The sequence below is a fragment of the Lontra canadensis genome, unplaced genomic scaffold, assembly GCF_010015895.1.
Source record: "Lontra canadensis isolate GAN:19392208 unplaced genomic scaffold, GSC_riverotter_1.0 scaffold25, whole genome shotgun sequence".
NCBI classification, from domain to species: domain Eukaryota; kingdom Metazoa; phylum Chordata; class Mammalia; order Carnivora; family Mustelidae; genus Lontra; species Lontra canadensis.
This window is the reverse complement of record NW_022631019.1, coordinates 718159-744270: the sequence shown is the minus strand read 5'-3', so window position 1 is coordinate 744270 and position 26112 is coordinate 718159. Positions and strand designations below refer to the sequence as shown.

General features: G+C 50.6%; 1 protein-coding gene across 2 annotated transcripts in view; it reads left to right on the top strand.

The window, feature by feature from the left end:
- The first annotated feature begins 584 nt into the window (after positions 1-584).
- GNB1 (G protein subunit beta 1) overlaps positions 585-26112 on the top strand; it is an 82242-nt gene continuing 56714 nt past the window's right edge. The window contains exon 1 of one of the 2 annotated variants that reach the window (XM_032863174.1): positions 585-791. The gene's annotated coding sequence lies outside the window, so the exon portion shown is untranslated. The remainder of the gene's footprint in view (positions 792-26112) is intronic. The other variant, XM_032863173.1, reaches the window with a different exon arrangement.

Genomic DNA, 26112 nt, shown 5'->3' with positions numbered 1-26112 from the left:
AGGTCGATCCCGTCCCGCGTGGGCCCCTTTGGGATCCAGTCAGCTTGTTGGCACCCCCAGGCCTGGCGGCCGGCCTGGGCAGGATGCGTGCGCATGCAGGTAGCCGTGCAGAATGCAGGTGCAGGGTGCTGAATGCAGGGTGCAGGATGGGATACTGTGTGAGGGATGTAGGGCGGGATGCTAGAATGGGTACCGGTGCAGGGCCCGGAGAGTCCCTGCTGTGGTCCTGCGGCCTCCACCCACGTCCCCTTGGCTGGGAAGCCGAGCGGGTCCGCAGCAAGGAGCCCCCAACCCCGCTACTGCAGGGGCGCCGCGCGAAGACCCTGGGGCATCCTCTAGGGTCGCACCAGGCCTGGGTGGTGTCCCGCGAGCCGCTTCCCCTAGGGCGGGCGCGGCCCCTTTAAGCGGCTCGCGCACGCTCCTGGGGGCCGCGCGGGGAGGAAGCGCGCGGACGTGCGCGCGTCGGAGCCGCGCGTGCGCGCGCGCGGCGTGCGCGGTGACGCGGCGTGGGGTTTCCCGAGGCTGCGGGCAGGGGCCGCCGCGCCCATCCCGATGGCTGGAGGCGTCTGAGGGGCGGACGGAGGCGGCGGCGGAGCGGGAGCGGGAGCGGGCGCGGGCGCGGGCGCGGGAGTGGAGCAGCCGCCGCGGGACGGGACCGATCCTCGCCGGCGCACCTGCCCGCAGCGCCCGCGGAGCGGCCCGAGCGCGACCACCTCCAGAGAGGCGGCCGAGGCGGCTGAGGCGGCTGAGGCGGCGGGGCGCGGGCGAGACCGGCGGGACGAGGCGCCGAGGTGAGCGCGGCGGCCCCTGCCCCTGCCGGGAGACCGGGGCCCGGCCCCTCCCCCGCAGTCGCCCTCCGGAGCCGCCCCGCCCCCACCCTCCCCGCCCCCACCCCGCCGCCGGGCAGCGCGTCTTCCTGCCCCGCCCGGGTGGGGTCGCGGGCCTGGAGCGGGCGGGGACCCTGCGGGCTGCGGCTGGGGTCCGGGCCCTGGTTGGCGCTCGGGTGTCCCAGGTCCGGGGTTCGGGGTCTGCGGCCGGGATCGGGCTCCGGAGCTCGGGGGCAGGGGTCGGAGGGGCCGGGGTCTGGGCGCGGGGGCTCTGGGATCCTGGCTTCAGGGCTGGGGTCCCGGTTCCAGGTCCGGGGCCCGGCGTCCCGAATCGGGGCGGGTGTCGGGTCCGCGGCGCGGGGCCCGGGTCCCAGGTCGGGGTCCGCGATGCGCGGTGCGCGTCCGGCCCGACCTGCTTGCGCGGGGGCCGTGTGCGGGGCGGGGGTCTCAGGCCGGCGGGCCGGCGGCGAGAACAAAGGGAGCGGCGGGCGGAGGGGCTCGTCCTTAGCCCCTGGGCGCTCAGTCCTGACACCCCTTTTCCGGGGCCTCGGAAGTTGGCGCCGGCGGCGGCCCACGGAGAAGGGGGGCCGCGGAAGGAGGAAGCTGAGGCGCGGCCGGGCGCCGCGGAGGCCGCCAGACACAAAGGGCTGAGCCCGGGACGGCCGAGCGCGGCGGGCCCCGGGGCTCGCGTTCCGAGCGCGAAGTGGGAGGCAGCCCCGCCGCGAGCCCGCCGTCGTGGACCCCTCGCCGGGCGCGGCGCGGGCGGGGCGGGCCGGGGGCCGGGGGTGCGGGCGGCGGGGCGGGCCGGGGTCCCCGCGCCCCCCGCCCCCGCGCCGAATGAATGGCTCGGGCCGGGCGCCGCTACAAGATGGCGCGCCGCCGCCGCTGCCATTGTCAGCCGCCGCGCGCTCCCGGCCTCCTGCGCCCCGGTGGTGTTGGGGGCCCACTTGCGTTATGTGGCGGGCGGGGGGCGCAGGGGACCCCGGGTGCGTGCGCCCAGTCGCCCTGCGAGCCCTGCGCCCGCGGCGGGTGGGGGAGGGGCGCTGAGTCGAAGATCCCGCCCGGGGGGTGGCCGAGCCCTCGGACTTTCGAAGGCCCCCCCCCCCCGGTATTTTTTCTTGCGGATCGTTTGCGCTTCCGAAGGTATTGATACCGCCTCCAGCGCCCCGGATTGCACCGCTGCGCGCGGAAGTGGTAGTGTCCGCCGGCTCCGCCCGCTGCACGGAGGCTTCTGGCCGCGACCGTGAGCCGAGCTGGAGGCCCGCGGCCCCGTGTGACTGTCTGTCGGGGCGGGAGGCTGCGGGACGCGGCAGTTCCGGGAACCCAGCTAGAGTGTCGGTGCCGCAGGCCTGTGCAGACCCCTGCGCCTGCTGTGCCCGCGGCCGTCTCTGTTGTGTGTCTTCTGTGCGTCCCAGCGCTCCGCTCTCGCGGGACGGCCCGGCCGCTGCTCCGGAGACCGGACGGGCCCGAGCTTGGCTTCGGGGTGAGCAGACAAACGGAAGCCCCGCTTTGTGGGAGTCCCTTTCCACTCTAGATCGGGTAGGATGCCCCGAGAGTTCCGATGAGTAAGTTTACAGGGATTTTTTATTGTCGAATTTGAAGCTTTGGTATTTGGGGGGTGGAGGGGTTCTTTGAAGGTAAGGTTTTAGTTTGAATTCTCTTAGATAGGTAGGGTCTATTCTAGATTCCTCCGGAAGGTGTATATTGCAACAAGAAAGTGAGCAGGCAGTTCCTTTTTTGCTTTCTTACTAATACCGGCTGTGTGGGTGGGGACAGCGTTGGTGCCACCAACATGGGAGCAGGTCTGAGATCCGCTCCCCAGCACGACTGGATGGGAGCTTTCTAACAACTGGAACTGGCCGGAAATGGAGAGCATCTGGGGTGGTTGGTTAGAGACCGATCCTGTCGGACCCAGTGGGGGGTGAGGGGGTGGCACCTCTGGCTGCTGGGAGGCTGGGACTGCAGGGCCCCCCTCTGCCCAGGTAGAGGCTCCCGGCTTGCTTCCGTGCTCCTGCAGTCACTGCGTTACAAGTGCTCCACGTTTTTCTTAGAAGTGGGAATTTGGGAAAGCGGAGTTAAGTTGTGCGATTGTGCCTGTGACTTACGCCCATTTCTTTCTGCGGCGGGGGGGGGGGGGCGTGTTAGGGCTCCATTTCATCTTCTGTCCGGATGACTCGAGAGTACGTCTAGAAGGGAAACTGTTTAGCCATGCGGTTTTGATTCAGAATTGATGCTTCCTTCAGTGAACAACTACTGGACAGAAACTGTTGCTCGGGTGTGACACTGGACTTCTCCAGGGGCTGTGTGGATAGCACCCCGGAAGTACTCACCGTGGAGTTAATGTCCGTTGAAGGACATTAGTGATACCTTTAAAGATTTCTTTGTTTAATATTTTGAATTACTTCTGCTTGGAGGGGACTTGCAGTAAGTTTCCTTAGATCGAATTTTCATCTCAGAACAGATCTAGAAGACTGTTAAAAGACTGCAGAAAAATGTAGTTTTTTTTTTTTTAAGATTGTATTTATTTTCGACAGACAGCACAAATCGGGGGAGAGGGAGAGGGACAGGGACAAGCAGACGCCCTAATGAGTAAGGAGTCCAACTCCAGGCCAGGACCCAGGACTTGAGCCAAAGTCAGACAACTGACTGGGCCACCCAGGCGCCCCTGTACTGTCTTTTTTTTAGGGTAAAACTTAAAGGTTCTTTTCAGATTTTTTTCATGCCTAGTGACTTCGATTGCAAAGCTTGAATCACCTTGGTAGACTAATAGTGACAGCTTGAGAAAGGGACTGATTTTAGAGGACTTATTTTTCAAAGCTCTGTTCTGTGACTTTTTCCTTTGCTAAATGTAGCCCTAAGATTTCTGTTGTCCATGGGCATGTTTGAAAACATTGTATTTCTACAAATCACTTTGAGAAAGGTCTTCAGGATATCTTTAGACTTGCCTATGCACCATCCATTGGTTTTTTAGCTAATACATTCTTTAATGAGTAACATTGATTTTATTTTAGACAATAAATGCAGTATTGGCATTTATTATAGTTTCTTCACTGGATTGTTTTTTCTCTGACCGTGTTGGTTTCTCTGGCTCATGTTGGTCTCCAAATTGGATTAAATTCTTACTGTCTACGGACTTTGGCTTTTAAAAGCATTAGTGGATTGGTAACAGATATTCTCAATGTTATTATCTGGGCTTGACCATATGGCTGTATTATTTTGAAACCTCTGTTACCCCAGTCTAGTAAGTCAGTGAACAAAAATATCTTAGAATCTTTTAACCCTGGGAAAAATTCTGATTTCGGGTTTGCATTCATTGCTGAATGGTTAGAGAAAGTACGAAGATGGGCCAGTTAGGTGTTGGTTTAGTGAACATACGATGGAGAGATAACAAGAGGCTTATATCGACACTGAGGTCAGATGCGCATTTCACACACAGAATCCGGAAAGGTGGAAGGAAGGGCTGGTCTGAACGTATGTGGGGGTGTGTGCCTGCATTGGGTAATGCAATATCATGTCGAGTATTCTGGTAAGAAAATGGAGCAGCACTTCTTTCTAAAGCTCTGTGTTTTGCTCCAGAACTCTTATTTGGGAAATAAGGCAATCTGTAGGCATTTAAATGGGTCCGTTAAACCTTTTAGTCCTTTCTTGTGGTGGTGCCTTGGATCAGGTGCCCTGGTAATCAATGGAAAGAAATTCCTGGTGGCTTCCAGTGATAAAAAAAAGCTTCTTTTATAGAGTAATCTTGCTTTCTTTTTCTTAAAGACTTAAGTATCCACTTACTTGACTTAATAAACTGAAGTTCTGGGGAAAGCCATTTCTACAAACACGTGTTTAAAAGACCAGAGGCACCTGGCTGGTCAGTCCGTAGAGGCTGAGACTCCTGTCTTCGGGGTGTGAGTTTGAGCCCCACGTTGGGGGTAGAGATTACTTAAAAAGAGAAAAACAAAAAAAGTTAAAGATCAAGTCAAAGAGCACCTGGGTGGCTCAGTCTTCGACTCAGGTCATGATCCCAGGGTCCTGGGATCAAGCCCTACATAGGGCTCCCTGCTCAGAGAAGGGCCTGCTTCTCCCTCTGCCTCTGGCCCGCCTGACCCCCCTCCCTTGCATGTTCTCTCTCTCTCTCTCTCTTTCAAAAAATTAAATAAAATCTTAAAAATCAAGTCAGGATTATCTAGGGTAATTTTTAAGAGATTACTCAGTTGAACCTATATATTGGCACTGATAAAAGGATATGATTTAGTAATTAGCCAGTCCAAACTTAATGCATTTTACCCAGACGGAAAAAGACTTGTATATTCTTTAGCCTGTCAGGATGAGAATTACCAGGGAATTGGTTGAACATACTGGTTACTTGTGGGTAATTGTATATTTACGTATATCTGTCTCCTGACTCAGTCCTGTGGCGATGATAAAATACAGTCCTGACGAGTGTTACAGGTTCTCTTGACTGCCTGTCCAATGTTGTAGCTGATAAAGCTTTAACAAATTCCGGACATGTTCTAATTAGACAACGGAGTGTTGTGTTAAAGCCTCTACAGTAGGTTTTCAAAAAATTGTCGTAGGAACTTTAAAATAATTCATAACTTCTTGGGGGCACCTGGGTGGTTCCGTGGGTAAAAGCCTCTGCCTTCGGCTCAGGTCACAATCTCAGGGTCCTGGGATCAAGTCCTGCGTTGGGCTCTCTGCTCAGCGGGGAGCCTCCTTCTCCCCCCCCCCCCCCGCCTGTCTTTCTGCTTACTTGTGATCTCTATTTGTCAAATAAGTAAATAAAATCTTAAAAATAAAATAAAAATTCGTAATTTCTTGAGAGGGAGAGAGGTTTCCTCCTTTCTGAAAGGACTGCTACTGTGGAGTTAAAGCTTAGTGCTGTAATTCAACTTGCTGGTTTGGGTGTGGATTTTTACTTAACTCTGTCCGTTTTCTTACATGTAAAGCAGGTATTCTAGAACCTCCTTTCCTAGCGGGGGTTTGAGGATAGAGCGAGCAGACAGATACATGAAGCTCTTTGAGCAGCAGTGCTTGGCCCACAGTATACCCTTTAGCCCTTTCTGGTGCTAGTGGTCTTGCTTTGCAAAAAGCCTTTAACTGTGGTGATGTTAAATGTTAGAAGAAGACAGCTTACTAAGAGCTTTTTTTTTCTTTCTTCCTAACGGTTCCAGAGGAATATTAATTCAGAGGATGGAATATCTGTATCAGATGTCTTTGCCGAACCCTGTCCAATTTACTACCTCACTTTCTCCAGAGTCTTCTCACATGGTTTTCTTTTCTTGAAGGGCTTTCCTTACCTTTATAGGAGAATTTTGATACTATAATTCATTGTGAAAACTGGCAAAATTATTGTTTTGTTTTGTTTTTTAAGATTTTATTTATTTGAGAGAGAGCACAAATGGAGAGCATAAGCAGGGGGAGCAGCAGAGGGAGAGAGAGAAGCAGGCTCCCTGCTGAGCAGGGAGCCTGATGTGGGCCTCGATTCCAGGATCCTGAGATCATGACCAGAGCCGGAGGCAGACACTTAACCGACTGAGCCACCCAGGCACCCCTGAATATATAAAAATCTTAAGCACCCCCCCAAAAAAGAAAACGTGCTTATTCAGCACCTTTTCTGGTAGGTGCTGAGGCTATAAACTGCTGTAGAGTGGGTGTGTCCCAGGGCCTCACTGGGTTTATAGTTTAATAGCCTAACAAGCAGGTGCAGAGGAGAAATTCAAGGTCGGGGGGTTAGTGGGACAGCTAGAGATCATGACTGAGTCAGATGCTTAACCGACTGAGCCGCCCAGGCGCCCCGGAATAAAGTGTGTTTTAAAGTTGAGACCTGAAGGACCCTGTAGTCGGAGCCTGTCTGGCATGCGGTAGGTGGGGGGAAGGGAAGGGAAGCGTGTTTGAAGCTGAGGAGAGTGTGAGTGTTGCTCACCAATTGGCCTCCTTTATCCACTGTGTCTCTGGCGCCCAGAACAGGGCCTATTGTGTGGTAGTGGCCGGTGCTCAGTCATTTATTGAGGGAAAGAGAGCATGGCTCGTCGGGGACGGACTGTCTAAAGGGCTGGAGGGCTCTGGGGGACGTTAAAGGGCTTTTAAAGAGGAGATTGACCTAATCTGGGCCATGACGTGGTACTTGAGCTTGGAGCACGTTCAGATGAGGAAGGAAGACTGGCCAGGAATGGCCACATGGGGTGCTGGTGTAGAGAGGCAGGAGTCTGGACCAGGGCAGTACAGCTGGTGACTGAAAGACATGATGGCTGCATGGAAGGCAAGAAGAGAAGATCGCGGGTGTCTGTCTGTCCTGGGCGTCTGGGTGGATGTTTGGCATTTACTGAAAGAAGGAGCAGTGGTTTAGTAGGGGGTGCGCGCTGGATTACGAGTTCAGTTTATGCACGTTGGGTTGGAGGATCCAGGACATCTTCTCTCAAGGGTGGATCAGACCTTAGGCTTTTGGCTCCTCTCCCTGGAAAGCTCTACAAAAGGTTGGCTTATAGAGTTTACTGCCTTGGTTCAGCTCTTTGTTCAAATATCCCCTCCTCAGAGGTCATTCTCTCATCTCATTAATCTCTACCATTTTACCTTGCTCTGCTTTCCTAGTCCTTGTGCTGATATCCCCACTAGTTCTAAGCTCCACGAAGACAAGAATTTTGGTTCACTGCAGTATTACCAACCTTTAACAGGATGCCCAGTAAATGTCTGGATTTTGTATATGTGAGTGTGGAGCTCTAGAGGAGTGGTCTGGATTGGAGGCAGGCTTTTAAGAGTTAACACTATTTAAATATTTTTATTTATGTATTTGTCAGAGAGCACAAGGAGGAGGAGCTGCAGGCAGAGAGAGAAGCAGACTTCCCTGCTGAGCAGAGAGCCCAATGCGGGACTCGATCCCAGGACCCTGGGATCATGACCTGAGCACCCAGGTGTCTCTCAGAGTTAACACTATTTAGATGGTAATTAAGTTTTGGGAATAATAATTATTAGGAGGGGGAGGTCTTAAAGTATGATCTGCGGACACTTGGGGTTCCCTGCGACCCTTTTGTGTGGTTCATTGGGTCAAAGCTACTTACACAGTCTTTAAGACGCTGTTTGACGTTCACGCTATTGAAACTTGCGTTGATGGTACAAAAGTGGCGGCTGAGCTGCTGATTCTTGAACAAATCAGGCCGTGATCTCAGAGCAGTCACAGTATTACTGAAGCCACAGTACTCACCACCATGAACTCGTGTTTGGAAAAATCCAGTTTGTCTTTGATGAAGCATAGAAATTAACTTTATTACACTTTAACCCTGAGCACCCGTTTTTCCCCGGCTGGGAGATGAAACGGGAAGTGGGCATAACGCGCCAGTGCATCCGGAAGCGGAGATGTCTGGTCTCCCAGTCGGGGTGGGCCGAGGCATTGGAAGTACAGCTGACAGAAGAGGCTGGCCCTTCAGATGGGTTATTTACACAGCAGATACTCTCTTGGAGTTGAAGAAGTGAACCAGATATTTCAAGGAATGTAACTGACAGTATTGTTGGCAGTGATAAAATTTGAGCTTTCAAATGGAAATTAGAATTTTGGAAAACTTGATTCTGCTATCATGAGCTTGACAGCTTCCCAGTATTTAAAGACTTTTCTTGTAGGTGATGATGCTTAGGAAATGTTTCTTTTTAATATTATGTAATGAAATGTGTCAACATTTGGAAGATGTGCCTAATTCAGTGAACTGATAGTTTCCCAGTGGCCTGTGTGTGATGCTGCTAAGTCACAGATGGTAGACGATCCATTCAGAGCCCAGGAATGGAATAAATCCCATGGAATTTAATGTAGTGGTATTAAAAATTAACTGGCACGGTTTCAGGTTCCACATCAGAACTTCCCTTTAGAAAACTTAATACTTGTCAAGTTTTGATTTAGTGTCGAAGAAGACTGTGCATATTTATTTGAAAAGGTTGTTAAGATACTTCTTCCTTTTCCAGCTGTGTGTCTGTGTGAGACCGAATTTTCCTCCTGTGCCTCAGCCTAGCAGTGTGTGGTTGCAGCAGAGCGAGTGCACAAGCAGACGTGAGCATTCAGCTTGCCCCGTTCAGTGCACAGTCAAGAGGTGGGGCCGAAATGTAGAATACTGCAGCTCTTCTCAAATGACGTCTTAGTTGTTGGGTTTTTGTTTTTGTTTTAGATTTTACTTATTTGAGAGAGAGAGAGCGTGCAAGCACAGGGAGGGACTGAGGGACAAGCCAACCCTGAGCTGAACGTGGACCCTGACAGCGGGGCTCACTCCCAGGACCCCAAGATGATGACCTGAGCTGAAGTCAGATGCTTAACTGGCTGAGCACCCAGGTGTCCCATTTTTTAGCTATTTTTTAAAAAGATTATTTATTTGAGGGAGAGAAAGAGATTGAGAGAACGAGTGGGAGGAGGGACAGGGAGAAGCAGGATCACAACCTGAGCCGAAGGCGGACACTTAACCGGCTGAACCACTGAGGTGCACTTTTAGCTGTTTTTTGTAAAAATGTCTTTGATGGTAACATTTATAGGCTTATTAAACAGTTTAAACCTTCTCTGTTTTAATGTCAAACACACTAAATACCCATAGGTGTAACCCACAGAAGGAAAAGCCCCTGATCCTCTGTGATTATGTGTGGAGGGAGACGAAGGACGCGCCGTCTGAGCAGCAGTGATGTGGAGAGCAGCGCCGTGCTCGGACCAGCTGGGTCGCATCTAGGGAACTGGCCCAGGATGCCTCCAGGGACCAGAGCGGTCCTCACCTGGAGACAGACAGTCTGTCCTGATGTGTCCATCTCCCCTCCTCCCCCTGCTGTTGGAGCATTATAGGTGTAAGATTGTGCCTTTTCCTGGGGGGAATCCAGAGATCTCTCTAAGGGTTGAAAACCCCAGGGGCGCCTGGGTGGCTCAGTCATTAAGCTTCTGCCTTCTGCTCAGGTCATGATCCCCGGGTCCTGGGATCGAGCCCCACATCGGGCTCTCTGCTCAGCGGGAAGCCTGCCTCTCCCTCTCCCACTCCCCCTGTTTGTGGTTCCTCTCTCACTGTCTCTCTGTCAAATAAATAAAATCTTAAAAAAAAAAAAACAAAAACCTAAAAATTGTTAAAATAGGGGCGCCTGGGTGGCTCAGTGGGTTAAGCCTCTGCCTTCGGCTCAGGTCATGATCTCAGGGTCCTGGGATCGAGCCCCACATCGGGCTCTCTGCTCAGCGGGGAGCCTGCTTCCTCCTCTCTGCCTGCCTCTCTGCCTACTTGTGATCTCTCTCTCTCTGTCAAATAAGTAAATAAAATCTTTTAAAAAAATTATTAAAAAGAAGAAGAAAACCCGTTGGAGTAGCTGGAGAAGAGGCCTTGGGATCGAGCCCTGAGTGGGTGTGTGGCTGTAAGAGCGGGCAGAAGAGGAGCTCTGAGAAGTGTGGTTAGAAGCTGGGAGAGCATCAGAATATGGTGCTAGAGCCTAGGAAGGCCTTGGGCAGGGGTGGGGTGGGGGTGATCAGAGTAGCAAATTCGGCTGAGAGAAGTAGACTAGAGGATTTACTGCCAGGACTCCGCAGGGCCAAGGATTGACAGTGTGGTGTGTGGGAGGCTCTGAAGGAAAGGGGCGGAGAGGCAGTGAGGAGGGAGGGCTCTATTCTGTTCTGATTTCAGATGGAGGAGCTGGAGCACTGTCAGGTATGGGGAGGAGGGAAGCTGTGGTGGAAGAGGGGGAGCAGCGATAACAGGCTTATTGAGGGGCCCAGCAGTGCCAAGGAGCATCTGCTGTTGAGGCAGTGGGGAGAGACCGCAGCTTTGCCCCGGTAAGAGGGCCGTCCGTCAGGTGGTGGAAAAGACTGTGCTGGGAAACAAGGCGGACAGGGCCATAGTGGTTGCAAGAATTTCATTTTTTTAAGAAGATTTTATTGGGGAGCACGGACGGGGAGAGGGGCAGAGGAAGAGGGAGAAGCAGACCGCTCGCCGAGCAGGGACCCCGCCATGGGGCTCCATCCCAGGACCCTGGGATCATGAGCAGAGCTGAAGGCAGCCGCTTCATCGACGGAGCATTTGCCCTGCTTGAGTTTCGTCTTGCAGCGGGAGGTTGAAGCATTTGAGCGGCGAGCAGGAGACGGTGAGAGGACAGCAGGCCTTGGATTGATAATCTCCACTTGGCACAGATGTTACATATATATAAAAGAGGTTGGGGGAAGTACTTTAGGACTGCCCTGTAGAAATCCATTCCTGCAGACCTTGGCTTGGCCGTGCTGAGAGCGTCCTGCCCTGTGATTCTCAAGTCAGCTCTGGGGCAGGGACTGTGACTAGCCCCATTTCACAGATGACTAACCCGTCGGGGGGATTAAGCAGTGGGACCCATGTTTGAACTTGAGTCGTTTGCCTCCAGAGCTCTTAATTACCACACGGTGGACCCTCTAGCTCAATCTTCTCCCTTACTCTCTCCTCCCGGAAGCCTTGGGTGTCTGCGTCTGCTCCTTCCTCTGTTACTAAAGCAAAGACTCTTCCACTTGGGAAGACATTTACCAACAGTTTCATCTTTAGTTTCTTTGGGGGCTCTATTCTATCTCGAACATGACAGACGCTTTAAGATTTATTTAAGTAATTTAAGTTTTATTTTTTTATTTAAGTAGTCTGTACACCCAGCTTGGGGCTTGAACCCATGACCCTGAGACCGAGAGTCACATGCGCTCCCGACTGAACCAGCCACGCACCCCTAAGGTGACTGAGTGTTCTATAACTTAACCTCCTGGTTAATCTTGGTCTCTTTTTCAGCCTCTCCTTAGACAGGAGATCTGTTTCCTGCTTCAGTTCTCTGTCCTGTTCTCATTCTCTGAGGATCTCTTTGTTCCTGTTCCCCCTCTTTATTTTTTTTAAAGATTTTATTTATTTACTTGAGAGAGAGCGCGCACACACAAGTGGGAGCAGCAGGCAGAGGGAGAGGGAGCCCGATGTGGGACTCGAGCCCGGAACCCTGGGATCATGACCTGAGCTGTAGGCAGATGCTTCACGGACTGAGCCCCCCGGTGCCCTGTAAGTGAGTTATTTCTACACCAGTTTTCTCATCTCGGGACTCGGGAGGATTAAGTGAGGTGGCTCGAATAAATGCTTGCCGTCCTGCTTTGCTGCAGGAGCTGGAGTGTTTGCTTCCATTTCCCCTGGCGCATGGGGTGTCTGGCCCCTTTGCCTTCCTCCTTCCCTCGGGGGCTTGTCAAGCCGACTCATGCTCTCTGTTCCCGTCATGGTGGCCGCTGTCTTAAAGCTTTCAGGGGTCCTTCTGCTTGGTTTTGAAATCAGACAATTTGAAATTGTCATGTTTGAAGGTAGAATAGAGCCCCCAAAGAGACTAAAGAGGAAGCTTGTTACTTTCCTGGGGTGCTATAAGATTATCACAAATTACGGGGCTGAAACAAATTTACTCTCACAGTTTTGGAGGTGGAAAGTCTAAAACCAGGGTGTTGGCCAGGCAGCTCCCTCTATTTCTTTCTAGCTTCTGGGGGTTGCCCGCAGTCTGGTTTTTGCCTCTTTTTCACTTGGCCTTCTCTCCGCGCATGTCTCTTCTTTTACAAGGTGCACCCGCTGGGTGAGGATCCACACTAATGATACTCGCAAAGACCCTTTCTCCAAATAAAGTCATGCCTACAGGGAGACAGCAGTTTTCAGGGGATACTGTTTTGTTTTTAAAGGTTTTATTTATTTATTTGATACTGAGAGACCACAAGCAGGGGCAGCAGCAGAGGGAGACGGAGAAGCAGGCTCCACACAGTGCAGGGAGCCCAGTATGGGGCCCGATCTCGGGACCCCGGGATCATGACCTGAGCCAAAGGCAGATGCTTAACCCACTGAGCCACCCAGGCGTCCCTCAGAGGATACTGGTAAGAAAGACTTGCTAGACTTACCTAGAGTTTCATCCTTAATCCCCGTTTCCTTAAGTTCCTAACTCCCTGTCTTCAGGGTCCTTCCCTTCCCTTCATGGCCAAGCTCGTGAACAGAAGACTTAGTTGCAAGTGAAAGAAACCAGTCAGAGACAACTTGAATAGAAAGGTAAGTGTTTTAAAAGGATTCTTGAGGTCTCACAAAACTGAAGTTCAGGAATAGAGCTGGGCTTTTCAGGTCTGTGTTGGGTCAGGGCTGGAAAAACCATTTGAGAGACTCTGTCCATCTTCTGTTTTCCTTGTCTGCAAGCACCTCTGCTTCTGCTTGAGGAGAGAAAGCTCTCGGGGAAAGCACTTTTCTCCCCTGTTTTCAGCGTACTGTCTCCTGCTGTTGCACTTGGTCGGCCACCACCACCTCTTTGAAACACTCTGCTGTCTCAGTTCCTGGCTCACCTGCTCGCCTTTGCTTTGTCCTTCTTGGTTTCCTTCCAGGTTTCCTCGTTTGTCTGCCCTACATATCCTCAGTTGCCCGGCATTTCTCAGTCTTGAGTCCAGGATTTTCTCTGTTCTTGGGCTCTCAGGTGATCATGGCTGTTCCCATCTGTCGTCTGTTTTAAATGTTGTTTACTGATGGTTTTGATGACTCGAAGATTTATAACCTTCTCCGCCTTTCTTTCTTTTTTTAAAAAGATTTTATTTATTTATTTGTCAGAGAGAGTGAGCACAGGGAGAGGCAGAGGGAGAAGCGGGCTCCCTGCTCCCTGAGCAAGGAGCCTGATGTGGGACTCTATCCCAGGACCCTGGGATCATGACCTGAGCCGAAGGCAGAGGCTTAACCCACTGAGCCACCCAGACGTCCCCTTCTCCAGCCTTTCTGACCTCCAGACCCATCCCTTGGCTAGTCCGCCCCGCATCCCCAGTCCTCTCGCTGCGGTCAGTGCTGTGCCCTTAGTCCTCCAGGTTTCAGCAGGAGCGCCTCCTCCTCAGACAGGCTTTTCCTGGTCACCCCTGTTCTTGGTCACTTAGATAGGCCACAGTTACCATTTCATAGCGTTCACCTTAGGTGATAGGGACGGTGGTAAACCCTGGCCTCGTTTTCTCCCTAACCAGCCCGGGCTGAAAGCAGAGGACGCACCAGTTGAGCTGTGCGTGTGGGCAGGGTTAGTTCTTGAACCTGTGAGTCAAGACTCCCGGAAGTGTCCATCAGTCCATGTGTAAGCCCACCACTTGGGGGGTTTTAGAGAAGTGCCCCAGATGAATATGCTACACAGGCTTGGGCACAGTGGCCTGGACATGAACTTCTAGGCAGTTCTTCTGGGAATGGGTAAGAGAGTTCTTGACAAAGCCTTACGTCCCCTTCCAGTGGGATTTGGGTTTTGGGGTGGCTGCTGTAGACCCAGAGACAGGAGAAGGAAGGCCGGAGAGGTCTCCTGGGCACTGATGGGCCCAGCAGGGAGTCTTGGCGCCTTGCATTGACTGGGAAGGCATTTAAAATGTGCTTTTTGAATTGGTAAGTGACCCTGGTGCTCTCTGTACCTTTTCTTAAAATGTGGGAACAGACCGGCACACATTTCCTGTGACTGGAACCATGATGTACCCAGGAGGGCGCTGAGCCGCTGACCAGGGGGCTGCGCTTTGAGGAAGTTCCTGTGGCTGTGAAAGAAGAGCTTTAAAGCAGCAGTTCTGCTGTCCAAACGTTCACTCCCAGATTTAGATAATGCTAACTTAAAAACATAGTAATACAATTAAAAGCCTCTAAAATTGTTGAGATTAATGTTGTAAGTCAGTGGGTGAATCCTTCTTTTTTTTAACTGCAGCGGACCTCGGAGGCTTGATTCGAAGAACTTAACATGGAGGTATTTACATATAAATACTTCTTCTGGTTTTAAATGGTTCAGTGTTTTAAACATTTTATTTATTGGGCGCCTGGGTGGCTCAGTGGGTTGAGGCCTCTGCCTTCCACTCGGGTCGTGGTCTCAGGGTCCTGGGATCGAGCCCCACATTGGGCGCTCTGCTCAGCAGGGGGTCTGCTTCCTTCTCTCTCTCCGCCTGCCTCTCTGCCTACTTGTGACCTCTGTCTGTCAAATAAATAAATAAAAATAAAAATAAAAAAAGATTTTATTTATTTATTTATTTATTTTAAAAAAGATTTTATTTGTTTATTTGACACAGAGAGAGAGAGAGAGATCACAAGCAGGCAGAGAGGCAGGCAGAGAGAGAGGGGGGGAAGCAGGCTCACTGCCGAGCAGAGAGCCCGAAGCGGGGCTCGATCCCAGGACCCTGAGATCATGACCCGAGCCGAAGGCAGAGGCTTTAACCCACTGAGCCACCCAGGCGCCCCAAAGATTTTATTTATTTATTTGACAGAGAAAGCACAAGCAGGGGGAGAGACAAGCAGAGGAAGAGGGGGAAGCAGGCTTTCTGCTGAGCAAGGAGCCCAATGTGGGGCTCGATCCCAGGACTCTAGGATCATGACCTGAGCTGAAGGCAGACGCTAAACGGACTGAGCCACCCATCAACCTCTATGTTATTTTCTTAAATGACCATATATGTGTTGGTATACAGCAGTGAGCACTCTGGACCGAAGAAAGACTGCCCCACTCCTGGAAGTGTACATTTCTCCATTTCCAGTAAAAGCTTTTTTTTTTTTTTTTTTAAGATTTTATTTATTTATTTGACACAGAGGAAGACAGGGAGATAGGGAACACGAACGGGGAGTGGGAGGGGAAAAGAAGCACCCTCCTCGCTGAGCAGGGAGTCTCTATATAGTCTCTACATAAGGGGGATAAGAATTTGGGAAATTTAGTCCATTCAGAACTTGTTTAGCATCTCTTACATATCTATAGTTAGGAACCTATGTTGGTAGATCTTGGGGTGTTTGTCAAATATTTTAAATTCATGTTTAAAGATTTTATTTTATTTTTTGAAGAGAGCATGTGTGCACATGGCAGGGAGAGAGGCAGAGTGGGAGGGAGAGGAAAGATTCTCAGGCAGACGCTGTGGGGAGCATGGAGCCCGACTCGGCTTGATCCCGACACCCAGAGATCATGAGCCAAAATCAGGAGTCGAGTGCTTAACCGACTGAGCCCCCTGGGCACCCATGTGATACATATATGTTTAAGAGAATAGTTTATATTGTATAAAGAACTGAAATTTTGCTAGTTAAATTTACTTCTTTTTTTTAAGACTTTATTATTTATCTGAAAGAGAGCGTGCACTTCTGTGAGTTCCCTGGAGCAGGATGGGGGAGGGGTTGGCGGGAGGCGGAAGAGCGCTTCTACAGCCGACTCTGCCCTGAGCCTGGGGCCCCACACAGGGCTTGATCTCACAACTCCAAGGTCATGACCTAAGCCAAAATCAGGAGTCAGTTGCTTGGGGCGCCTGGGTGGCTCAGTGGGTTAAAGCCTCTGCCTTCGGCTCAGGTCATGATCCCAGAGTCCTGATATCAAGCCCCACATCGGGCTCTCTGCTCAGCGGGGAGCCTGCTTCCCTCTCTCTCTCTGCCTGCCTCTCTGCCTACTTGTGATCTCTCTCTGTCAGATAAATAAATAAAATCTTTTAAAAAAAAGAAAAAAGAGTCAGTTGCTTAACCAAAGGAGCTACCCAGGTGCCCTAGTTAAATTTACTTCTAAATATTTTACCTTTTTTTTTTTTTAAGATTTTTCTTTTTAAAGATTTTATTTATTTATTTGACAGAGATCACAAGCAGGTAGAGAGGCAGGCAGAGAGAGGAGGAAGCAGGTTCCCTGATGAGCAGAGAGCCCGATGCGGGGCTCGATCCCAGGACCCTGAGATCACGACCCCAGCCGAAGGCAGAGGCTTAACCCTCCGAGCCCCCCAGGCGCCCCAAAGTTACGTTTTACCTATCACTGCAGAAGCTCTCCTTCGTGGAAGTCTGCTTATAGTGCCTGCTTAAGCTCAGGGTTTGAAGATGGCTTTGAGGGGCGCCTGGCTGGCTCAGCTGATAGAGCATGCATCCCGTGGTCTCTGGGTCATGAGTTCAAGCCCCATGTTGGGCATGAAGCCCACCTAAAAAAAAAAAAAAAAAAAAAGATGGCTTTGATTGGGAGGGTGTGGGATTGGGTTTCTTTTATTTTATTTTTTAAATTTATTTGAGAAAGAGCAGGAGAGGGGAAAGGTCAGAGGGAGAAGCAGGTCATGACCTGAGCGGGAGGCAGCTGTTCAACCCACCCAGCCACCCAGGCATCTCGGGATTGGGTTTCAAACAAAAGATTGTCTTTGTTTTTTAATTGAAGGCTCCAGACAAAGCAGCACGTCGAGTGGGTGCAGGCAAATTTAGACACTCCCTGATGGACTGAAGACAGGTAGCTCTGAAGTTTGACACATACTGACCTGTTACAAAATCAGGGGCGTTCTTGGGGAAGAAGATTTGGGGATGTTGGGTCATCTGGAAGCAGCGGCAGAAAGGAGGACCGGGCATGATGAATAACTGTGATGAGACAAGCAGGTTCCGCCCATTGCCCCCCCCCCCCTCCTTTCCTGCTTTCTCTTCCACTGAGTGACATGGCTGAGGTTCAGCAGGGGACGACGCAGGGACAATAAGCTCTGGCTCCAGGCACACCTGTGCTGCTGCCCCTGCCCCTTCCATTGGCCTTAACCCACCTCAGAGAGCCCCAGGAGGATAGAGACACCTGTTGGGCCCTGGCCACAGCGAATGCCTGTAATTCATTAAGTTGTTCATCCTGAGTGTTTAGACAGAATAAACTTTATGGGTGCTTTATAGTGAAGTTCTGTTTTTAGTGTTATTACAAAAGTCCACTAGTGACCTGAGTCGTGCGTCTTAAATAATGAATAGAAGAGACAAGGGATCAAAGAAAAGTCAGAGGTTCATGACGAGCTGTGAGTCTTTATGTTTGTAAGTTTGGTTTTTTGTAAAGAACTTATTCTTTTATAAAATAAACTTTAAAAATAACTTTTTAGGGGCGCCTGGGTGGCTCAGTGGGTTAAAGCCTCTGCCTTCAGCTTTATCCCAGGGTCCTGGGATCGAGCCCCGCATTGGGCTCTCTGCTCAGCGGGGAGCCTGCTTCCCCCTCTCTCTCTGCCTGCCTCTCTGCCTGCTGTGATCTCTCTGTCAAATAAATAAATAAAGTCTTTTTTAAAAAAATAACTTTTTATATTCTTAGGCAAGTAGACCGCTGCCATTTTTTTATGTTTCTTAGGCCTGAATCTTTAATCTTTTTTTAAAGAGAAAGCATATTTAGGTCAGTCATAAGACTATATGGAGAAAACGTAGATGTGTTCTTGAAGAGAGAAAGGAGAACTTGAAGAGATGTGACCGCCGTCTTCCTGCATACATATGCTGGCGTAATTTAAAGATGGCTCTTAATTGTGGGGAATAAATATATTTTTAAAGATTTTATTTATTTGAGAGAGAGTATGAGTGGGGGGGAGAGGGAGAGGGACAAACAGACTCCCTGCTGGGCAGGGAGCCCCACACAGGCTCGATCCCAGGACCCCAGGATCATGACCAGAGCCGAAGGCAGACTCTTTTTTTTTTTTTTTTTTAAGATTTTATTTATTTATTTGTCAGAGACAGAGGGAGAGAGAGTGAGCGAGGGCAGGCAGACGCGGAGGGGGAAGCAGGCTCCCCGCCGAGCAAGGAGCCCGATGTGGGACTCGATTCCAGGACGCTGGGATCATGACCTGAGCCGAAGGCAGCCGCTCAACCAACTGAGCCACCCAGGCGTCCCCCGAAGGCAGACTCTTAACAGACTGAGCCACCGAGGCGCCCCGGGGGAATAAATACTTGAGAGGAGTCCATTCTGTAAAAGATGCGTGGGCACTGTTCTATTTGATATAAATTTTAAAAGTACTATAAAACACAGGTCGGTGGGACAGAGTAGTCTAGATAATGATCTGTAACCTTATGGGAGTTCAGTTCACCCTCAGGGTGGCATCTGAAATCAGTTGGGAATGGTTGGGTTATGAGTGAAAGATGTTGGATCGAGTGGTATCTGCTGGACGAAACAAAGTTGAAGACTCTACTATGTTCCATAGCATATACAGATTCTGTGGATTAAAGATTTGATTTTTTTTTTTTTTTTTTAAGATTTTATTTGACAGCACACACGAGTTGGGGGAGGAGCAGAGGGAGCGGGAGAAACATTCCTGGCTGAGCAGGGAGTCCTGGGCCTTTATCCCAGCACCCTGGGATCATGACCAGCCAAAGGCAAATGTTTAACCGACTGAGCCACCCAGGCGCCCCTGGATTAAAGATTTAAATGTAAACATTTTTAAAATGAAAGTATTGGACAAATATTGGGGGTGTATTTTATATCCTTTGCAGTTGGGTGTGATGGGCAAGGGTTTCTTCACGTGACACTAAGGCTGTAAGCCATAAAAAGATCATTTGCTGAAATACTCAGAACATTCTGTCTATACCAAAAGACACCTGCTAGAGGACCTTTGACCTGTAGCTCAAAGGCAAGCAAATTGGAGGAAATGTTAGAAGTACATATGATAGGGGCGCCTGGGTGCTCAGTCGTTAGGCGTCTGCCTTGGGCTCAGGTCATGATCCCAGGGGTCCCGGGATTGAGCCCCGCATCAGGCTCCCTGCTCGGTGGGAAGCCTGCTTCTCCCTCTCCCACTCCCCCTGTTTGTGTTCCCTCTCTCACTGTGTCTCTCTCTGTCAGATAAATAAATAAAATCTTAAAAAAAAAAAAAGAAATACATATGATAAAGGGTTGATATCCTCAGTGTTAAAAGAGGTGTTTCCAAGATAAATAATTCTAGCAATTTTAGTTTTAGGACTTTACCCAAAGGGGGAGAAAACCCAAAATACTCATTTTACTTATTTTTAATTTTAAAAACAGTTGTTAGAAACCCTTACCTTGAATTTTTGAAGCAAAAGCGAACAATGGTCGTGGTGGCTAGAACATGAGCTCTGCGAGGGCAGAGATCTCCAGAATCCGACAGTGCCTCTGCTGTCCTGTAACTCAGTGCGCCTTGTGGATGCGCTTGTGGCTGAGTCTGAGCACCTGGCGAAGGGCTGGCTACTCACAGAGCACGTGCAGCTCTCCCAAAGGGCTTCAGGGGACGCCTTGTTTCGGTCATGAGGACGTGACCACAGTGCAGTAAATGGGGGGGCGGGAAGAATTTTCAGAATGTGCAGGATATCATTTGATTCATTTATGAAAAATGATGCACCATGTATCAAAGCCTGGAAGAAATACAGGCTCCTGTTCACCCCGTGGGTGGATGGGGCAAGGAGCATGTGGTAAGATGCCGGTGTCTCTGTATTTTTTGTGGAAAATTTACCAAGATCTTGGTAAATTTGGGAAAAGACATTTCATTTTGGAGGAAATGAAAACGGTTATGATTCATGTTTGAACATATTAGAAGCTCTCTCAAAGAGAAATAAGTGTATTATAGAAATCTCATAGTTTGAGTTTGTCCTTATTTTTTTATTGAGGTATAGTTAAGTTTGCCTTTGAGGTAAAAGGTTTTTATTTGTGCTGTAGTCTGTTCTTTCATCGCATCTTACGCTCATGGTGTGTTTTTTTCCTGCATCTTTTCATTATTTTGTAAAAGAATTAATGCAGAGGTTCTGTTAAAATTGACGTAGAACAGCTGCAGTCTGCTGGGTTTTGCTTTCGGTGTTTTGAAGATTTTAATTTTTAGTTTTATTTATCTTTTAAAGAGCGGGAGAGAGCATCTCAGGCAGACTGTATTTGTGGGAGAGATTGGCCTCTAGTTCTATTTTTTAATGTCACTGTCAGAATTTAACGTGGAGGTATATTAGCCTTATGGAATGAGCTTTTTTTAATTCCTGAGAAGATGTCACATAAGATTGATATTATTTCAAACTTAATTATGTGGAAGAAATTCACCAGTAAAGCCCTATGGGCCTGGAGTTTCTTTTGTGGGAGTGTTTTAAATTCTGGTTTAATTTTTAAAATAGAAATTGATTATTGAAATTCTGTATTTCTTCTCTTGTTATCTTTAGTTGTGGGGTTTTTAAAACATTTTATTTATTTTTTCACGAGAGACGGAGGGAGACAGAGGCAGAGGGAGAAGCAGATTTCCTGTGGAGCAGGGAGCCCAGTGTAGGACTCGATCTCAGGACTCTGGGATCACTGACCTGAGCCAAGGGCAGACGGTTAACCGACTGAGCCATCCAGGTGTCCAGTTGTGGGGTTTTGGTTTTGGTTTTGTTTTTTAAGATTGATTGATTTATTTGAGAGAGAGCGTGCACACAAGCGAGGGGAGGGGCCAAGAGAGAGGATGTCCAAGCAGACTCCTGCTGAGTGCACAGCCCCGACGTGGGTCTCCATCCCGTGGCCCCGAGATCGTGACCCAAGCGGAAATCAAGAGTCACATGCTCTGCTGACTGAGCCACCCAGGTGCCCCTGCTGGCTTTTAATAACAGTTTTAGTGACATCAGATGGTGACACTGTGCAGTCAGCCTGTACAAGGCAATCGGGCAAAACCAATGACCAAGCAGAATTTAGTCAGTGAAGCCCGTTGTCGCCAATGCAGGTCGTGTGAGAGGGGAGAGGCGTCCGCGCCTGTCATGGAACTGAGGTGAAGATGCCGACAGCAGAAGACATGGCAGACACTCAGCTAAAATGTGACCTCTTGGTTAACATATAATCTAAGAGGTAGAATTCCACCTAAAGTATGCATTTGTGGGGGGAAAATCTTTCGTATAATGGATTTTCAAGATTGGCAAGACGATATAATTTGATGTAAAGAACGAAACTCGGAGAGCAGGAGGGCTAGGTGTGTCTGGAGTGGGAGTGTAGTCTCCAGGCCGCAGAAGCCACTGCGGCGCCGGAGGGCTGGGGACAGGCGTGGCTGGTGGGAGACCCATCTTTGAGGGTGCTGGGGAAGCCCGATACCGGCTCTAAGGCTCAGGTTCACAGCACGTCGCTACTGTGGCCTGTCAAGCTCTCCCGACGGTCACCGTAGCCGTGTACTGACTCCCTGCCCTGTGCCCTCTGTGCCGTAGCCGGGCGAGCCGCAGCCTGCCATCCTTTCTGGAAGGACCACGGGCTAAGAATGGTTTCTGCGTTTTATTATTTTTTTAAAGATTTTATTTCTTTATTTGACAGAGAGGGACACAGTGAGAGGGAACACAAGCAGGCGGGGTGCGGGAGGGAGAAGCCAGCTTCCCGCTGGCTGAGCAGGGAGCCCGACGCCAGGATGGATCCTGGGACCCCAGGATCAGGACCCGAGCCGAAGGCAGACGCTTAACCGCTGAGGCCCCCAGGCCCCCCTGGTTTCATGTTTTAAATGGTTAAGCAAATCAAAGAGAGAATACTTCGTGACATGGGAAAGTTCTGGGAAGTTCCAGCCTGTGTCTGTAGATTGTCGTATCAGCACAGCCACTGTCACTCACGTGTTGTCTGTGGCAGCTTTCGTGACCGCAGAACCCACAGCGGCCTTGCCTGGTTGCCTCTGAGCCTCAGACGTTCACCGTCTGGCCCTCCACGAAAAAAGCGCCGTCCCTGCTCTGAGCTCCTGACCACCAAGGCATCTTTCCACCTTTTATCAGCAGAGAAGCAGTTCTGAGGGTTCAGCAGTTGACCTCAGGTCACAGAGGTGGGACCCAGACCCGCCTACTGATCCCAAACGCTTTGTGTGCCCTGCTGGGAGGCTCGGGCCCCACAGAGACACTGCTGCACCTTGTTTGCCTTCCAGAATCTTCTGTTGCCAGTTATATGCTCTCGTATCCCAAGTCAATGGAGTATTTTATATACGAGAAACAGAGATAGGTTTTCTCAATTTTTCCAGTTTAAATTTCGTTTGGAAGCTTACTGTGATGTTTGAAATTTGCATGTTTATGTACAGGAAGTACCTCCTGGAAGGCTAATTGAGGGCAGTTGACTGGGGGATCTAAAAACTAACTGTGAGGGTAGGGAGTAAGGTCTTTGGGATTTTTTTTCTTTCTCTCTCTCTTTTTTTTTTTTTTGTTGTTGTTGTTTTCAGGACAGCATCGGGATCGCATTGGGACTTAATCACTGTGGGTTTAGCCGCCTATTTATTTTTAAAGATTTTATTTATTTATTTGACAAAAGCCTGGGGAGTGGGAGAGGGGGAAGCAGGCTTCCTGCTGAGCATGGACACAGGGCTTGATCCTAGGACCCTGGGATAGTCACTTGAGCTAAGGACAGATGCTTAACGACTGAGCCACCCAGGCCCCCCGAGAAAGGCATTCATATCTCTAAGGAGGCACTTGGTAAAGGTGGTTAAGTCTGTAAAAGTGTCTGTAGTGTGTTTGTTCCCGGTGGCAGCGTCCCTCCCGTCTCCCTTCCAGTGCACTTCGTCCCCTGCTGGTGTGCTTTCCTTGGGGGGGTGGGGTCCTAACAGGTTACCTTGAATAGTCGTTATGCAGTTGACGTGTTCAGGCATTTGTCACTTACACTCTTTGTTCCCTCGGCCCTCACTTCTGTGTCTAAGCCAGCCCCTCTCCCCAGCCTGCCCACTTGAACTGCTCTGACTCTAATGATTGGTTGGGAAAACTTCCGCCCATTCATGGACTGTTGGCAGGCTGTGGAGAGGAACAGTGACTGAATTTTCAGAGGGACATTCAAAGGGATACCAGTAACTTGGGTGTTACTGGTATCTACTGGGTAGAGGCCAGGGGTGCTGCCCAAGCCCCTGCAGTGCACAGGACTACCCAGTGGGAGCAGTGCCTCGGGGTGACCTGTGTGTCCTGCCTGTGGCCTAGCACCCTGCTGTTGGAGGGTGGAGTGAGCGTCTCTTGGTCTTGGGATCATGGCTGTGGGCTGTGTAGGTTCCCCTTTCCGTGTATGGGGGCAGTTTGCGCGGCCTTGGCGCTCTGCAGTTTGAGCTGCATTGCCTTCCCTCCCTGTGACATTTCTTCAGGCCTCCAAGGGGCGGTTCCATGCACTCCACTGGGCTCTCACTGGTTTCTTTATCTTTATGTTGGTCTCGTTAGTTCTACTTCTATGAAAATGAAGTACTTTGCACCATTGGGTAGTAAACTTAGGAAGCGAGGGGCGTGGCCCCCACATGGTGAGGAGGAGTTAGTGGGTGGCCACACCCCACTCAGATTGTTGTTAGTCTCCTGATTGCCCAGCTTGCCAAGGCTGGAGGCTCGTGTCTGGAGCCCTCTGCTCTTACCCAAAGAGCCAGCCCCTCTGGCTGAGCTCTTCTTTCCTGCTAGACGGGTGGCTCTGGGGCTGGTGCCAGGACTGGGGGAGGAGAGGATGTCCCCAGTAGTCACTGAGTAGCAGACTGGATAGCAGAGAACGTGTGCTCCTTGATTTCCAGCTCATGCTAAATGTGATTGGCAGGTTGCTGTCCAGTGGATGTGCCACTTTGATTTTAAAACATGTGAATTTAGGGGCGCCTGGGTGGCTCAGTCATTAAGCATCTGCCTTTAGTTCAGATCATGATCCCAGGGTCCTGGGGTCAAGCCCTGCCCTGGGTTCCCTGCTCAGTGGGGAGCCTGCTTCTCCCTCTTCCAGTCCCCGTGTTATGCTCTCTCTCCTGTCTTTCTGTCAAATAAATAAATTAAAACTTTTAAAATGTGAATTTGTTAAGATTTTATTTATTTATTTGACAGAGACAGTGAGATAGGGAGCAGGAGCAGGGAGACTGGGAGAGAGAGGGTAGTCCTCCCGTGGAGCGGGGAACCCGATGCGGGGCTCGATCCAGGACCCTGGGATCATGACCTGAGCTGAAGGCAAAGGCTTTAACCCACTGAGCCACCCAGGCGCCCCAAGTGTGTGTTTTTTGAGAACCTGGATATATATATATATATATTTTTTTTAAGACTCCATTTGTTTATTTGACAGAGGTCACAAGTAGGCAGAGAGGCAGGCAGAGAGAGAGGAGGAAGCAGGCTCCCCGCTGAGCAGAGAGCCCGATGCGGGGCTCGATCCCAGGACCCTGAGATCATGACCTGAGCCGAAGGCAGAGGCTTTAACCCACTGAGCCACCCAGGCGCCCCGAGAACCTGGATGTATTTTTATAAAACCATAGTTCACTCACCAAAATTTGTCAGTTAGCCCTGATACTAAGCTGTTTTCTATTTTATGTTTTGTCGTTTTCCCTATAATGTCTTTTACAGCTGTCCCTCCTGGTCCAGGGCCAGTCAGTCCAGAACACATGTATTTGAGACCATGTCTATTCGTCTTTGATCTGGAACAGCCTTTCTTTCTTTGTCTTTGTTGCCCTTTACTTTTTAAAGAGGACAGGCTGGTTTTGACCCAACTTTGGGTCTGTCCGGTCTTCCTAAAGTTTAGATTCAGGCTTCCCATTTGGGGCAGAATACCATGGAAGTGTTGTGTCCCGGCTCGTCTGTGTTAGTTCTTCCAGTGCCCGGCACTGCTTGGAGGGTCCAGTCTGAGGCCCTCAAGGCTTGGGCCACGTCCCTTGTCTCTCTCTGCACCGGCCCTTGGTTTCAGCTGCCTTGCTTGCGTCGGGCCCACTGGGAAGCCAGCCTCAGCTCTTCTGTGGCTTTCTTTTCCAGCCCTTTTCTGTCTCCTTCCTAAGCATCTGAGGTCTTTGAGATGCACCTGTCGTCAGGGCTGCGTGAAACGGGTCTCTCTTCCAGGAAGCAGTTACTACGTCCCTCTTGGGTTTTGTTCAGAGAACACCAGGTTCCCACTCTTGATGAATTTATCGTTTACTGCTGCACTTTACAGCCCACCCGACACGGGGCAGAGGGAGAGGTGGGCTCCATGGGTACATCGGAGCCCACGCGTGGTGGTGCAGGTTTTCAGGAGGTGCTGCCCGCTCCCTCTCCTCTGCCCTCCCGAGGTCCATATTTGAGTGTGAATGTAAAGATTCCCAGATTTGTGGCACCTTTAGTGCCACGAGGATTTTCACAGTGCCCCAAGCCGAAATAAAGTATCTAAAGTTACTTTTATTGAGTCGTTAGTTCCACAGGTATTTGTGTCCCAAGAACTTAGTACTCACTTGAAAAAAAATAATACACGTAAATTGTAAAAAGACCTATTTTTTCTTGTATTGTGGAAAAAGCCACGTGATCAGTAGTCGCCTGCATAGCGCCGGCTTCGTTTCCTGTCCCCGGTGGTGGTCTTGCTGCTCTGGCTTCTCCATCGGAGCAACCACCGAAACCGAGCTTGGCGAGGGCTGACGTCATCGCCAAGGCTGTAGTGCCATCTGCTGGTGGGGCTGTGGCCCAGCCGTCCCTCGGTGCCCGTCCGCGGGCGGGTTGGCTGAAGTCTCCCTTCGGAGCATCTCGTGAGCGGCGGAGTTCGCCGCAGCGGCCCAGGCACCTCCCTGTGCCCTCGGGAGCCGGGGTTTCCATGACTCCCGGTCGGCCTGCGCCAGTCCCTGCAGGCTGGGGGGCGGGTGTTCACGTGAGAAGGGGCTTGCCCTCCGGAAGTTCCTGGGTGAGGGTGGGAGGAGTCAAAGTCAAGTCCTCTTCATGCTGTCACTGGAGGGGAAACTGGGGGACGCACAGAAACAACCCACAGATGTGGACTAATGAAGCCCTACTAGCAT